This window comes from Hydra vulgaris, chromosome 12 (genome assembly GCF_038396675.1).
Source record: "Hydra vulgaris chromosome 12, alternate assembly HydraT2T_AEP".
NCBI classification, from domain to species: domain Eukaryota; kingdom Metazoa; phylum Cnidaria; class Hydrozoa; order Anthoathecata; family Hydridae; genus Hydra; species Hydra vulgaris.
The window spans coordinates 50,125,001-50,137,500 of NC_088931.1; the positions used below are offsets into that span (position 1 = coordinate 50,125,001).

Here is a 12,500-nt window from a genome sequence, read left to right on the forward strand (position 1 = left end):
TGCTAAAATCAACTCTGAAAGTTGACATCTACAAAAACATCCCAAAAAAGTTTTGTTTTGGGTTTGATGGGCAACATTGTGTAATGTTAAATATTGTTGTAGCTCAGAAATGAATTTAAAATTTTTTCATGCCACACTCAGGTTGTAGAAAGTTGCATGAAGTTCATCAGTGAAGTCAGTAGAAAAGCCTGTGAACATCAATTCAACGGTTTTATTTGTGCAAGAATAAAGAGTCTTGATCAGCTATGAAACTCTTTAGCACTAAGTCTGATTTTAACCTTTTAAATCAAAGTTTTTTTTAACAGTAAGTAAATTTGAAATAGACTTAATTTATTTTGTTTGAAGTACTTGTTTTTCCTAATTTTTTATAACACTTCAAAGTTTTACATATATATATTTTTATTAGGTTGTGATACATACAGGTTTATTATAATAGAACTTATTATAAAAACAACATTAACTTTTTTCTAACCATTCATAGTTTTTCAGCACTTTCTTTAGTTACAATTTTTTTGTCATGTTATTTAATGATCTTAGCTCACTTCTAAATGTTTATAATTCAAAAAAACGTAATTCATTTTCAATTAAAAAAATGCAGACCTGTGTCATAAAAGTCATTAAGTAAAGCATTTATTGTAAGTTTGAAAACATTAAAGTGTAGCATTTCAAAGTCAATCTTTTTTTAGCCATTAGTAAAAACTATGATCCCCTAATAAGTATTTACATGAACTTATTTTCTAAGTTTACAACAATAAATTTTATTATATTAGGAATGCATTTCCACTTATTGCAATAAAAGAATGTTTAAAGAATGGACCAATAATGAAGTATTTTATTATGAAGAAAATAGAAAACAACAGTTGAGTTTGCTACAAATGAAAATTTTTGATCACAATGCCTATCATATAGGTAATGAAATAAGGAAAAAAATGATTGCAAAAGTCATAAAATTAAAGATTTCAGCAATAATGTATGAGTCAACAAATATAAGCAAAAAATCAATACTGATAGTGCACATTCAAAACTGTGTAGAAGGCGGTGGAATGAATTCCCTAACCAATTTACTTTTCGATTTAGTGGAACTAAAAAGTGTTATAATTAAAGTAGTACTTGATACTCAAATGTCTTCACAATTATGGGATAATAAAAGATATATGGTGTAAATCTTATCAAGAAATAATTTAAATATAAACCATTTGTTGATAAGATTTACACCATGCATCATGCTTCCTTAATAGCAGAGAGCTACATGTGCTGAATTATTTGGTGTTAAGCTGCTACAAACTAGTGGAATTTTAAATACACAATAGGTGTCATTTAGATTTAATTTTGTTTTTGCAGTATGGAAAAATTTTGAAGTGCTGGTTAATCATTTTGGAGAAGAGATGATAAATCCACTCATGAAGGTTTTAAAAAGAAAATCTACAGAGCTTCAAATGAATCAGGGAATAATGATGTCCCTCCAAGAACAATTGGAGTTGAGTTAAGACCTCCAAGAGCACAACATAGAATTGTACAAGACAAAGTTAATATATATATATATATATATATATATATATATATATATATATATATATATATATATATATATATATGTATATATATATATGTATATATATATATATATATGTATATATATATATATGTATATATATATATATATATATATATATATATATATATATATATATATATATGTATATATATATATATGTATATATATATATATGTATATATATATATATATATATATATATATATATATATATATATATATATATATATATATATATATATATATATATATATATATATATATATATATATATATGGGTGTCCCGAAAAACAACTTTTTTATAAAATGAATGCTCCTAACCTCTAAATGTGTTCTATATAATAAAATAATGCTAGAAATAAAAAATTTTCAAAAAAAAATATTTATGGGTTCATGTCCCTTTTACATCAGAAGGGGTCACTAATACCATCAACAACAAAAAAAGTTATTAAAAAGTGTACCATGTTGGGTCTCAAAAGAAGTGAAATTTTAAATATAAAAATTAAAAATTTTAAAATTTTAAAAATCAAAAAATTAAAAACTTTTAAAATAATCATTACTTTATAAAAAAATTTTGAATTCCACCGCCAAGAAATTACATTTTTAACTAAAAATAAAAAAATACATTTTTTTTACAAATTTTATTAAAAAATTTTTTTTTTCTCAATGTTTTTCATAAAATAATGATTATTTTTGAAATTTAATTTTGCTTCCTTTGAGTTTGTATAAATTTATAATTTACTCTTGTTTCTTGAATTTGCATAAATATGCAACTTCCTTTAGTGAATAGTTAATAGTACACTAATTATTAAAATTAAATTTTTTGCCTAAATTTTAAAACTTATTTTTTTTTTTGCTATAAAATTTTTAATGAAACTAAACTCAGTTATATTCGACAACTTTTGAACAGCTACAATTTTGTGTAGTGCAACAATATTATGCTTTTTTCAAACAAATTGATAGTTAAAAAATAAAAACAATGATTTTCTCAACGTTTTATAGAAACTTTGAAAAAAAATACTTATGCCATTAATTTTAGCCCGCTGTGTAAATATGATTTTTTAAGAAATTTAGACTATGGCTTGATTATTATCGCGCCTGCTTACATAGACATGGAATTACTAAGAAGGTTCCTAAAGCATGTCTGTCTGACTTCCTTGAATGTTTTAAATGCAGCACGAGGTTTTCCAAAAAAAAAAATATTATTAAGGAGATGTCAACATTGGTTTTTCTTTTATGCATAGAACAGCATGCATTGATTCATAAAGAAAATATCATCAGATGAATATACAGATACTCTGCTATTCATATATTCATTTAGTAAAAAATCATATTGGTCACCAATGTGTTCAACCATTCCCAGGCTATGTTAAGTGTTACACTACACATTTTATGTACAAAATAGTGATTTTATCTAAGAATTATGCAAATTACTTTACATCATAACTGTTATCTCTTGCAATATTAAAAGTATACTTTGATATTGTTTATGCAGCATTTATTTAGAAAGCATTAATTTGTAATTTATTATTGTAAAAAAAACATTTGATCACAAGTGTGATTAAATGTTTTTTTACTATTTAATTCACAAGCGTGATTAAACTTGAGTGAATTTTGTAGGTAATAATATTTAAAAGAATATAGTAATTAAACTTTTTTTAAACATGTAACAAATTTATTAATACATAATTTATTTTGTTTTGAAGTTGTTTTTTTACACAAGTTTTTCCTTTTTTTTTTATATTTTAGTGCTCTTATGACAAGTTGCATTATTAAGCGTAAGTTATGTTGACGACTACCTTTAAATTGGTCCAAATTATCAATAAAATTAGTTCATTTAATGAGAACAATTAGTTAATTAATTAATCTTCAAGCAATTAGTTGTCATCAGTGGTGACACTTTAACTGAGCCACAAGACAGTAAAATACCCTGAGTGTTTTTGCATTTAGTGTTTTCAAAACACTAAATATAAAAACAAACATAAATTATAGTTTAAAACAAACATAATTTATATACATTGTATAAATTGTAGTAAATTTTAATATATGGGCAATTCTGCGAGAGTGGCGGTCATAACATTTGACACTCTTTAAGCTATTAAAAATGAACCGAAAATGAAAATGACTTCAAACTTTCCAGAAATGTGAAATACTATCATATAATTTAGTATGTAAAAGTTACAGCATTAAAGTCTTCAACTTTTTTCAAAAATTAACTCTACATAGCATGACGGTCATAACGCTTACCTTTTACCACTTCTGAACAAAACAATTTTGTCAGATTTAATGCAGCAAACAGCATGGTAAAAACAAAAAGCATTTGGTGTGTGCATTTAGCACATATTGATATTATTATATGCTGAGTTTCATAGTTTTTACTTGAAGTTTTACAAGCATTTTTATGTTTTTTTTATTGTGACAGTCATAACCATGACATTCATAATGAAAAATCCAATGCTTAAAAACAACAAATAAAACAATGCAATCAATTATTTAAGAAAAAAAGTATAAAGGATTATTAACAACCTTGTATTTTATGTTAAAAAGTTGCACTATAACATTATCAAAGTTCTATATTATGGATATCCAATACGATACGATATATGATACAATTTTTAACGCTACTCAACAGGACTGTAAATAAGCATCAACCATTTAACCATTACAACTTTAATTAACCGTTTAACCATTACAACTTTAAAACCATGCTAGAGTATAATTTTTTTTAAATAACTTTTTGCTTAAAAGTATTTTTAAATATTTGAAAAAAAGGTTATGGAGTTTAGTATGTGTTTTTATGACTTTTTTGCTTTTTTTATATACTAATCTTGAAACCAGATTATGTTTTGTTTGTGGTTATTTTTTGGAACATTTTTTATGCTTGGTTTATATGCCAACTTATAAGTGTATCTCATTTGCTTTAATGCGTCTTCATAAAGAAGTGTTGATTTATTAAAAATAACTTCAATTGATGAGTTGGCGGACAATTTTAGCTCAATATTTTTTGGAAGATTATTTATTATATAAGGTGGATGGTTAGAATCAACATATACATAACTTAGGTTATTTTCAGGCTTGCAGTTTGGTTGAAATAAATTTTGAGTAAGATTAAAAGTTAAATCAAGGTAGTTAACAATTTTAAGATTGCAATTGATAGAGATGTTGAGATTGTTACGTTTGAAAACTTGAACAACATGCTTTTTTATTTGTTCCATTTGACAGCCATTTTTGTTCTTAAAAACAGCTAACCTGTCATCTCGATATAAACCGAAATCATTTTTGTTTTAAAACTGCAAAAGTTGATCTAAAAGAAATCCCAACTAGCTCCCAAACTTCCGTGCCATCATAGGCTCCCATGGTAACATCAAACAATCCTGCTTTTTTCTTAATCCATGATATGCCACCATTAAAAATAATTGATTTTCTTAAAAATAAATGATTTTCTTGCACAACGTATAATGGATTTGCTTTGCTCGTTTATTATTATATGTCAAATGGAATATTAATCAAATGGAATATTATTAAGCACTGTAAATAATACTATCCTGCGTCAAAAATTTGTAAGTTTTGTTTCAACGAGAAATTTGAAATATTATTTTACAAAGCAAACAATCTGCTAAACAAAAGAGGTGAATTAATTTCTAAATGTAGACACAAAAATAAACTTCTCTTTTCATTATTTGATAGCAGAGATTAGTTTTCCATTACGCCTTTCTGTACTATAATGACAGAACTCATTCTACCGTAGTTTGCAATTTTTAAACGGTTTTTTATATTTTTGATTTTGTACTTCATAGCTGATGATTGCTGATAGGTATGAAACTTCAAGTTCCATTAAAAGTTGTTTTTTCTAAAATTTAAGTATAAAATGCTCTGGTTTTGAAAAAAAATATATTTTCTTAAATATTGGGCACTCTACAATGATGTATATACATCATTGTAAAGTGCTCATCGTAAAAAATATTTTTTTTTGAACTGGTCTAATATATATATATATATATATATATATATATATATATATATATATATATATATATGTATATATATATATATATATATATATATATATATATATATATATATATATTAGACCAGTTCAAAAAAAAATTTTTTAATGATTAAGTGGCTAGATATTTAAATGTTATTAATTGATGAAAAAAAGGAAATCATTAAAGTTTCAAAGCATTATTCCAATATTTAGTAACAGCTCAATTAAGTTTACTTTTCAATGGGGTCCTAAAATTAAAAAAAAAAAAGTTCCTTAAAAGTAGGGCAACCTGGTACTCAAAATAAGCAAAATAATATATAAATTTCAAAAATAATAATTGTTTTATAAAAAATAAATTAAAAATTTTTATTTTTATAAAAAACTTGTAAAAATGTACTTTTTTTATTTCTTTTTTTTTTTCATGGTTAAAAAACCATAGTTTTTGTGCAATTAAATCTAAAATATTAATTGTAGTATGAAATTATAATTTTTTTTTTGAAATTTTTTTATAATTTCACTACTTTTAAGACCCAACATGACATACTTTTGAAAAAACTTCTTTTTTCAAAATAATAGGAACCTGTTAAAAAGTAAAGTTAATTGAGCTGTCCCTAAAACACATTATTTAAGTTTGCAATTTTGAAATAATTTTCCTGACCACAAACCACATCAAATCAAAGGGTAGTCCAAATAAAGTTCAAAATTATTTTTTTATATACAATTTTGAAATGGTCTAACATATATATACAACCCCTCGGCAATAATTTGCCAACCTCAATCTTTTTGAGGTCGGCATCAGGCCGGCAAAATTATTTGACACAAAGGTCTAACCATAAAGCATAGAAACAAGGTCGGCAATTTTTTGCAGATCTCAAATACTTTCAGGTCGGCAGTTAGGTCAACATTGCCGAATGCCGACCCTAAATCCGAGGGTTGTATATATATATATATACATATTTATATATTCATGTATAAATTGCGACCAAAACAAACCCACACCTTAACACTAGATCCATCATGTTTACAAGACGTGAACGATTTAATATTATTTTTGTGAATATTTATATTTATTTGAAAGAAAATAGGATTCTCATCAATAAACACTTTTTATATTTAAAAAGAGTCAAACCACTATTGGTTTAATATTAATCAAAGTCGAATGCTATTAAAAAAATACGCTGGATTATTATTAATGGCCAATACTGTATATATATAAGTATATATTTATATTTAAAAGCATACCGAGCTTCCTGCTATAACATTCCTGAACTGCTAGAGAAGTCCAGATGTTTCTACAATTCTCTTAAACACTCTATAATGTTCAAGAAACTTCCAGAACTTTCCAGAAACTCTCAGAACTTTCTAGAACATTCTTGAAAGTTCCAAAAGTGGCTATACAAGTATTAAATGCTTCATGTCCTGTTGCCTTGAAGGATACAACTTTTTAGGCAAAGGCTAGGAGATGCCAACTCCAACTTAAAACACCCCCTGCCTTGGGGCTCTTGGTTGAGTAAAGGCTAGAGATGGTGTCTCAATAAAAATACTCATCTTGGGCAGATGTTAAATGCATCCTGCTACTGTCTTGTAGAAGGCCTCCTAAGCAAAGACTTAAGGGGTAAACAGATTCTATCTGTTGACCAGCCTCGCACCCCTTCCTCATCTATTAGGCTGACGCAGATGTATTTTTAACACATTGTTTCCAGTTTAGGATGTTGAACTCTGGATCTTCTTGACTCAATGCATGTGTTTTGCTTGTGTCTCTGTTTTTATGACTAGGCAACTCATTCTATTATCTCCTAATGAGGGTACAGCTCCAAAACTCAGTTTTATGGTTCTGAGGCCAGCTGGTAGTCAGGTTTCCTGAACTATGTAGTAGCTCTCAGAGAAGCTGATTCCATCAACAGCTGAAAAATATCAAAGTATTAACAGTTCCATGTTGCACATGGATGGTGTCCCTGTTTGTACTTTTGGTGTGCATTGCCACATTTAAAGCCCTTTGTTACGGCTTAGGGTTTATTAATAGTAATGTGGCAATTGTTTGGGCTATTAAACAGTGTCCTGAGTACTATCTATGCTTTGAGCCAATTTCTTCAACAAATTTAAAAATGAATAAAGTACCAAAACTATAAAACATTAAAAACCATCTTCAACACCAAGTTCTGTAAACCTATCATTCACTAATATTCATGTTCTTCGTAGTAACTTTTCTTCTGTTGAGTCTTATCTCTTGCAAAGTTCACCAGACCTACTTGCTCTTTGTGAGACTAATGAGAAAATGAGTTCAGCTCAATGTCTCATCTTGCGATCTTAGTGTTGATGGTTATCTTCCTTTAATTCATAAAGACTCCAATAGTCGCATGCTTGGCCTGGGCATTTACATTTGTATGAATTAACCCATTTGTCATGAAACTAGGTTTGAATCCACAGACTATTCTTTCATGTGCTTTTGTTTAGCACCACTTCACTCTATTGCCTTTCTCTTTGTTCTATATCGCTCTCATTCATCTCAAGACTGCACCTTTTTGATGTTATTTCTAATCATATTGACCAAGCCCTCTCTCTTTATTCATCAGTCTATATTGTTGTTGTCGGTGACTTTAAGGCTCATTACACTGAATGGCTTGGCTCTAGTGTCAGTGATTCTGCAGGCTTTAAAGCTGTCCCTAACTCAAATAGTCAACTTTCCAACTCGCTTTCCAGACAACCCGAATCATTTACCTTCCCTAGTCGACTTATGTCTTGTTTCTGATCCTAGTCAGTGATCAGTTTCTCCACATTTACCCTAAGGTGTTACTGATCACAGTTTGATCTCTCTAAAACTAATATCTCATTCTTCTTCATTATCTGAATCCCCCTATCATCGTACCTCTTACAACTACCTTAAAGCTGACTGGGATTCTTTCTGTGATTTTCTTCATGATGGCCCTTGGGTAGAAATCTTTCATCTTCCTGTCAACAAATGTGCTTTTTACATAACTTTGTGGATTCTTTTCACTCTCCTCCATGGTTTACCTCACATTGTGCTTCTACAATTTCCAATCGAAACCATTACGTCCATATCTATCACCAAAACTCTCCAGAAAACAGATGTCAGTTTATTACTGCTAAAAATCATTGTAAAAAGGTTTCGTCTAACGCCAAAGACTATATCCCTATTTTCAAAAATTCTGGAAAGCAATCTGATTCATCTAACTACTTAGTCTTTTTTCTATCATAAGCAAGGTTTTTGAATCTTTAATTAACAAACGCTTAATTTCTCATCTTAAATCTAATAACTTTCTTTATGACCATCAATATGGATTTTGATCTTCTTATTCTACAGCTGATTTGCTAACAGTAATAACCAAAAGGTTTTATTGTGCATTAAAAAAAGGTGGAGAGGTTAAGGTCATCGCACTTGACATTTCAAAAACTTTTGATAAAGTTTGGCATGCTGGTCTTCTCTATAAGCTTCCTTCTTATGGTGTATCTGGCAACATCTTTAAGATTATTGAATTCTTCCTTTCCAATCGTAGTATAAAAGTTGTCCTCGATGGACAGCACTCTTCTTCTTATTCTGTAATTCTTAATAATTTAGATCTTCCTACATTTATGAACAATGATGTACTAGATGAGTCATCTACTCTTCATCTTCTAGGATTAACTCTTACTTCCAATCTTTCTTGGAAACCATATATCAAATCTTTTGCAAAATTAGCATCCACTAAGGCTTTATCAAGCTCTACACTTTCTTACTTCCGATTCTATTCTCTATCTCTATAAATCTCAAATCCGGCCTTGTATGGAATACTATAATAGGCACTGCTCTAAAGAGCTAGCCTCTATTGTGCTACCTACTAAAATTCATTCTTGCGTTACTCGTCATTCAATTAAGTCTCATCCTTTTTCTGTGACTGGCTTTAAGTGCTCCAAAAACTCTTATTTGTCTAGTTTTTTTCCTTGAACATCAGTACTTTGGAATTCGCTTCCTTTATCTTGCTTTCCTGATTCATATAATTTGCAATCCTTTAAGTCGTCTGTCAATCATTATCTTGCTCTACAATCTTCATCTTTTCTCCTCCAGTAACTTCCAAATTTAATTAGTAGTTGCTTGCAGCCTTGTTGGAAGCAAAGATGTTTAAAGAAAATAAAAGTAAATAAAAAATAAAAAACCCAGGTGTCTCAAACCAAGATTTTAATTTGTGTTATTGCAGACTGAAAGGATAAATGATTGGTTTTTGAAAAGAAGTTAATTATTTGATATGGCAACAAGAGGTTATTTGCATTCAGCTGATTCATTCTGCTAGGTGTGCAGATAATTCATAAAGACAAGAGCGAAAAAGTATTCGAAGGAAGTCGTATAATGTACATGGCCTATAAGACATACAAATATTGCAAGAAAACACTTGAAGGTAAACTGAACAGTTGCTTTTCACTAAGATGTGTTTTAATTTATTTTCATAAAATTTCAATGCTTTAGATCTAGTTCATTTCAAGGAGTTGTAATCTACAAAGTTTTGTTATAAGCTATGTACTATAAACAAATATGTTCTATCTTGAAATCGTTTCATATTTTGAAATTTCCTGTCCTCAAATTATTATAATCTTTATGTATTATTATGTGCTATGTTACAGATTGGTACACGGGAGAGAAGCGAGCCATGAAGTTTAATTTCCTGCAAATTTGGCAAGAGCCGACAGACCACTCAAGCAACTTCTACTTCTGCATGGTAAATCCAAAAAATCATCAAACCGCCGAGAATGCCCTCAGATTGTTTATCCGGACATACCTTTTTCCATCGCCCCAGTACCACACAGCCCTAATCTGCTTGTTCCGCCTCCTCTTAAGCACCATCATATATCTTCAGGAAACAGCAGCAAGTCAGATAGTGAGGCAGATACTGGAGATATAAACTTCTGATTCTGAGATTCTGCAAATGCAGTTGGGGATAGAAAGCCATACTTTCCTAACCAGAAAGACGTGAACGATTTAATTAGGGGCCTCAGGTTTAAGAAATCGAATTCCGAGCTTCTGATATCCAGACTCAAACAGTGGAACTTGGTTAATGATAGCGTACAAGTCACAGATCAGAGGAAGTAGCATCAAAGATTATCCAACTTCTTCAGTTGGCATGATGGGCTGTGCTTCTGCAACAATGCTGTTAATCTATTCCAGAATATAGGTACAGCATGTAATCTTATTGAATGGTGCCTATTCATAGACAGTTCATTCCGGAGCCTTAAAGCTGTGTTGCTCCACAATGGAAACAACTACCTATCTTTCTTGATGGCCCACCATCTGTGCATATTAAAGAGTACTATACCAGTGTCAAAATGTTGCTGAGTGCATTAAAGTATGACAACTATGGATGGGGGGTCATTGGTGACTTCAGAATGGTATCATTCCACATGGGTCTTCAAGGAGGTTTCATGAAATTTTCTTGTTTCTTCTGTCTCTGGGACAGCGATAATACTAAGGTGCATTATTGCACAAAGTACAGGCCACAATGGACTGAGTTTTCAGTTGGGAAAAGCCATCTGAAATGGGAGAACCTCATAAAGTGCTTATGCTACCACTGCACATCAAGTTAGGCCTCATTATGCAATTTTTCACTGCACTTGACAAGGAGTTCGTAGCATTTTCAATACCTCCAAGATCTTTTTCCAAAGCTGTCAGAGGCTAAGGTCAGGGCTGGTATATTAGTCGGACCACAGATCAAGAAGATTATAAAATGTGAGGATTTTGTAAAACTGTGGAACAGGACAGAGAGCGACTTGAAGCAGTTTCATTGCAGTTGTTCAGGGCTTTTTAGGTAATCACAAAGTTGTAAACTATGTGGAGTAGGTACAGACTCTCATAAAGAATTACGCCAAAATGGGATGCAAAATGTCTTTGAAAGTGCAAATTCTTGTTTCTTACCTTGACAAATTCAAGGAGAACATGGACGTTTACTCCAAAGAGCAAGAAAAGCGCTTTTATCAAGATATATTGGACTATAAACATCATTACCAAGGACTACATAACAAAAACATGATGGGGGAGTACAATCGTAAATCTTGAAAATCTAAACCTTTCTGAACCTTGTTGAGTTGTTTCCGACTATGTTTGTCTATTCCCTGTACAATTTTTATTTTTATCTGATCATAATGATGATCAGATAAAAAATTTTCATAATGAATGAAAAAATATCATTTATTTTAACAAAAAAACAAGTTTTCTTTCTGCTGTTGATGTGTAATCAAGTTTGTGCTTAATAAAGTCATTTTTTCAAATACTTTAGGCATAAGTAATTGAAATATAAACCTAGAAGCAAGAACAAAAGCTGTGTTACATTAATGTGATACACATACATATACAAATTTAAACTTATACTCACAATGGACCATATCTATCTCTGCCTCTATTCAGGAAATTAAATCATCGTTACAAAAACAATTCATGACTAATAATCACTTAGTTGCTACAGTTAAATCAAAACAATTGTGTTGGTTTTGTTAAAACATATGACATCCATGTACTTAATGTCCTGCCTATGAAACTATCTGTCATTAATGTAAAAAGATTGGTTATTATGAGAAACTTTGAAGACCATCTAATGTTTCTGCTGCTATTCCTAAAATTGATGATGATTACTTCTGTGCCACCATATCAGCTTCAGCAAACTCTCTCCAGAAAGAACATGATGAAAATCTGCTTAAGTTTAGATTAGCTACCATTGATGCTTTTAGGTTATGGTATATCTTATGGCTCTTTAAAACCGGATCCTTAGATTTCTTTCAAACCGGATCCCTTAAACTGGATACTTGCTCCTCTCATTAAGTTACCTCCACCTGATAATACAAAGTCTTTACAGTGTATTATTGGAATGCTCTCATACTATGCAAAATGGATAAGAAAGTTGTCAGATAAAATTAGACCTTTGAACTCTGTTACATATTTCCCACTCAATCAGCAGAAAATATTAGCATTTGAAACAT

General features: G+C 29.8%; 1 protein-coding gene across 1 annotated transcript in view; it reads right to left on the minus strand.

Moving 5' to 3' along the window:
* LOC100199700 (uncharacterized) overlaps positions 1 to 12,500 on the minus strand; it is a 202,000-nt gene that overhangs the window by 174,000 nt on the left and 15,500 nt on the right. The gene's annotated exons all lie outside the window — the stretch shown is intronic.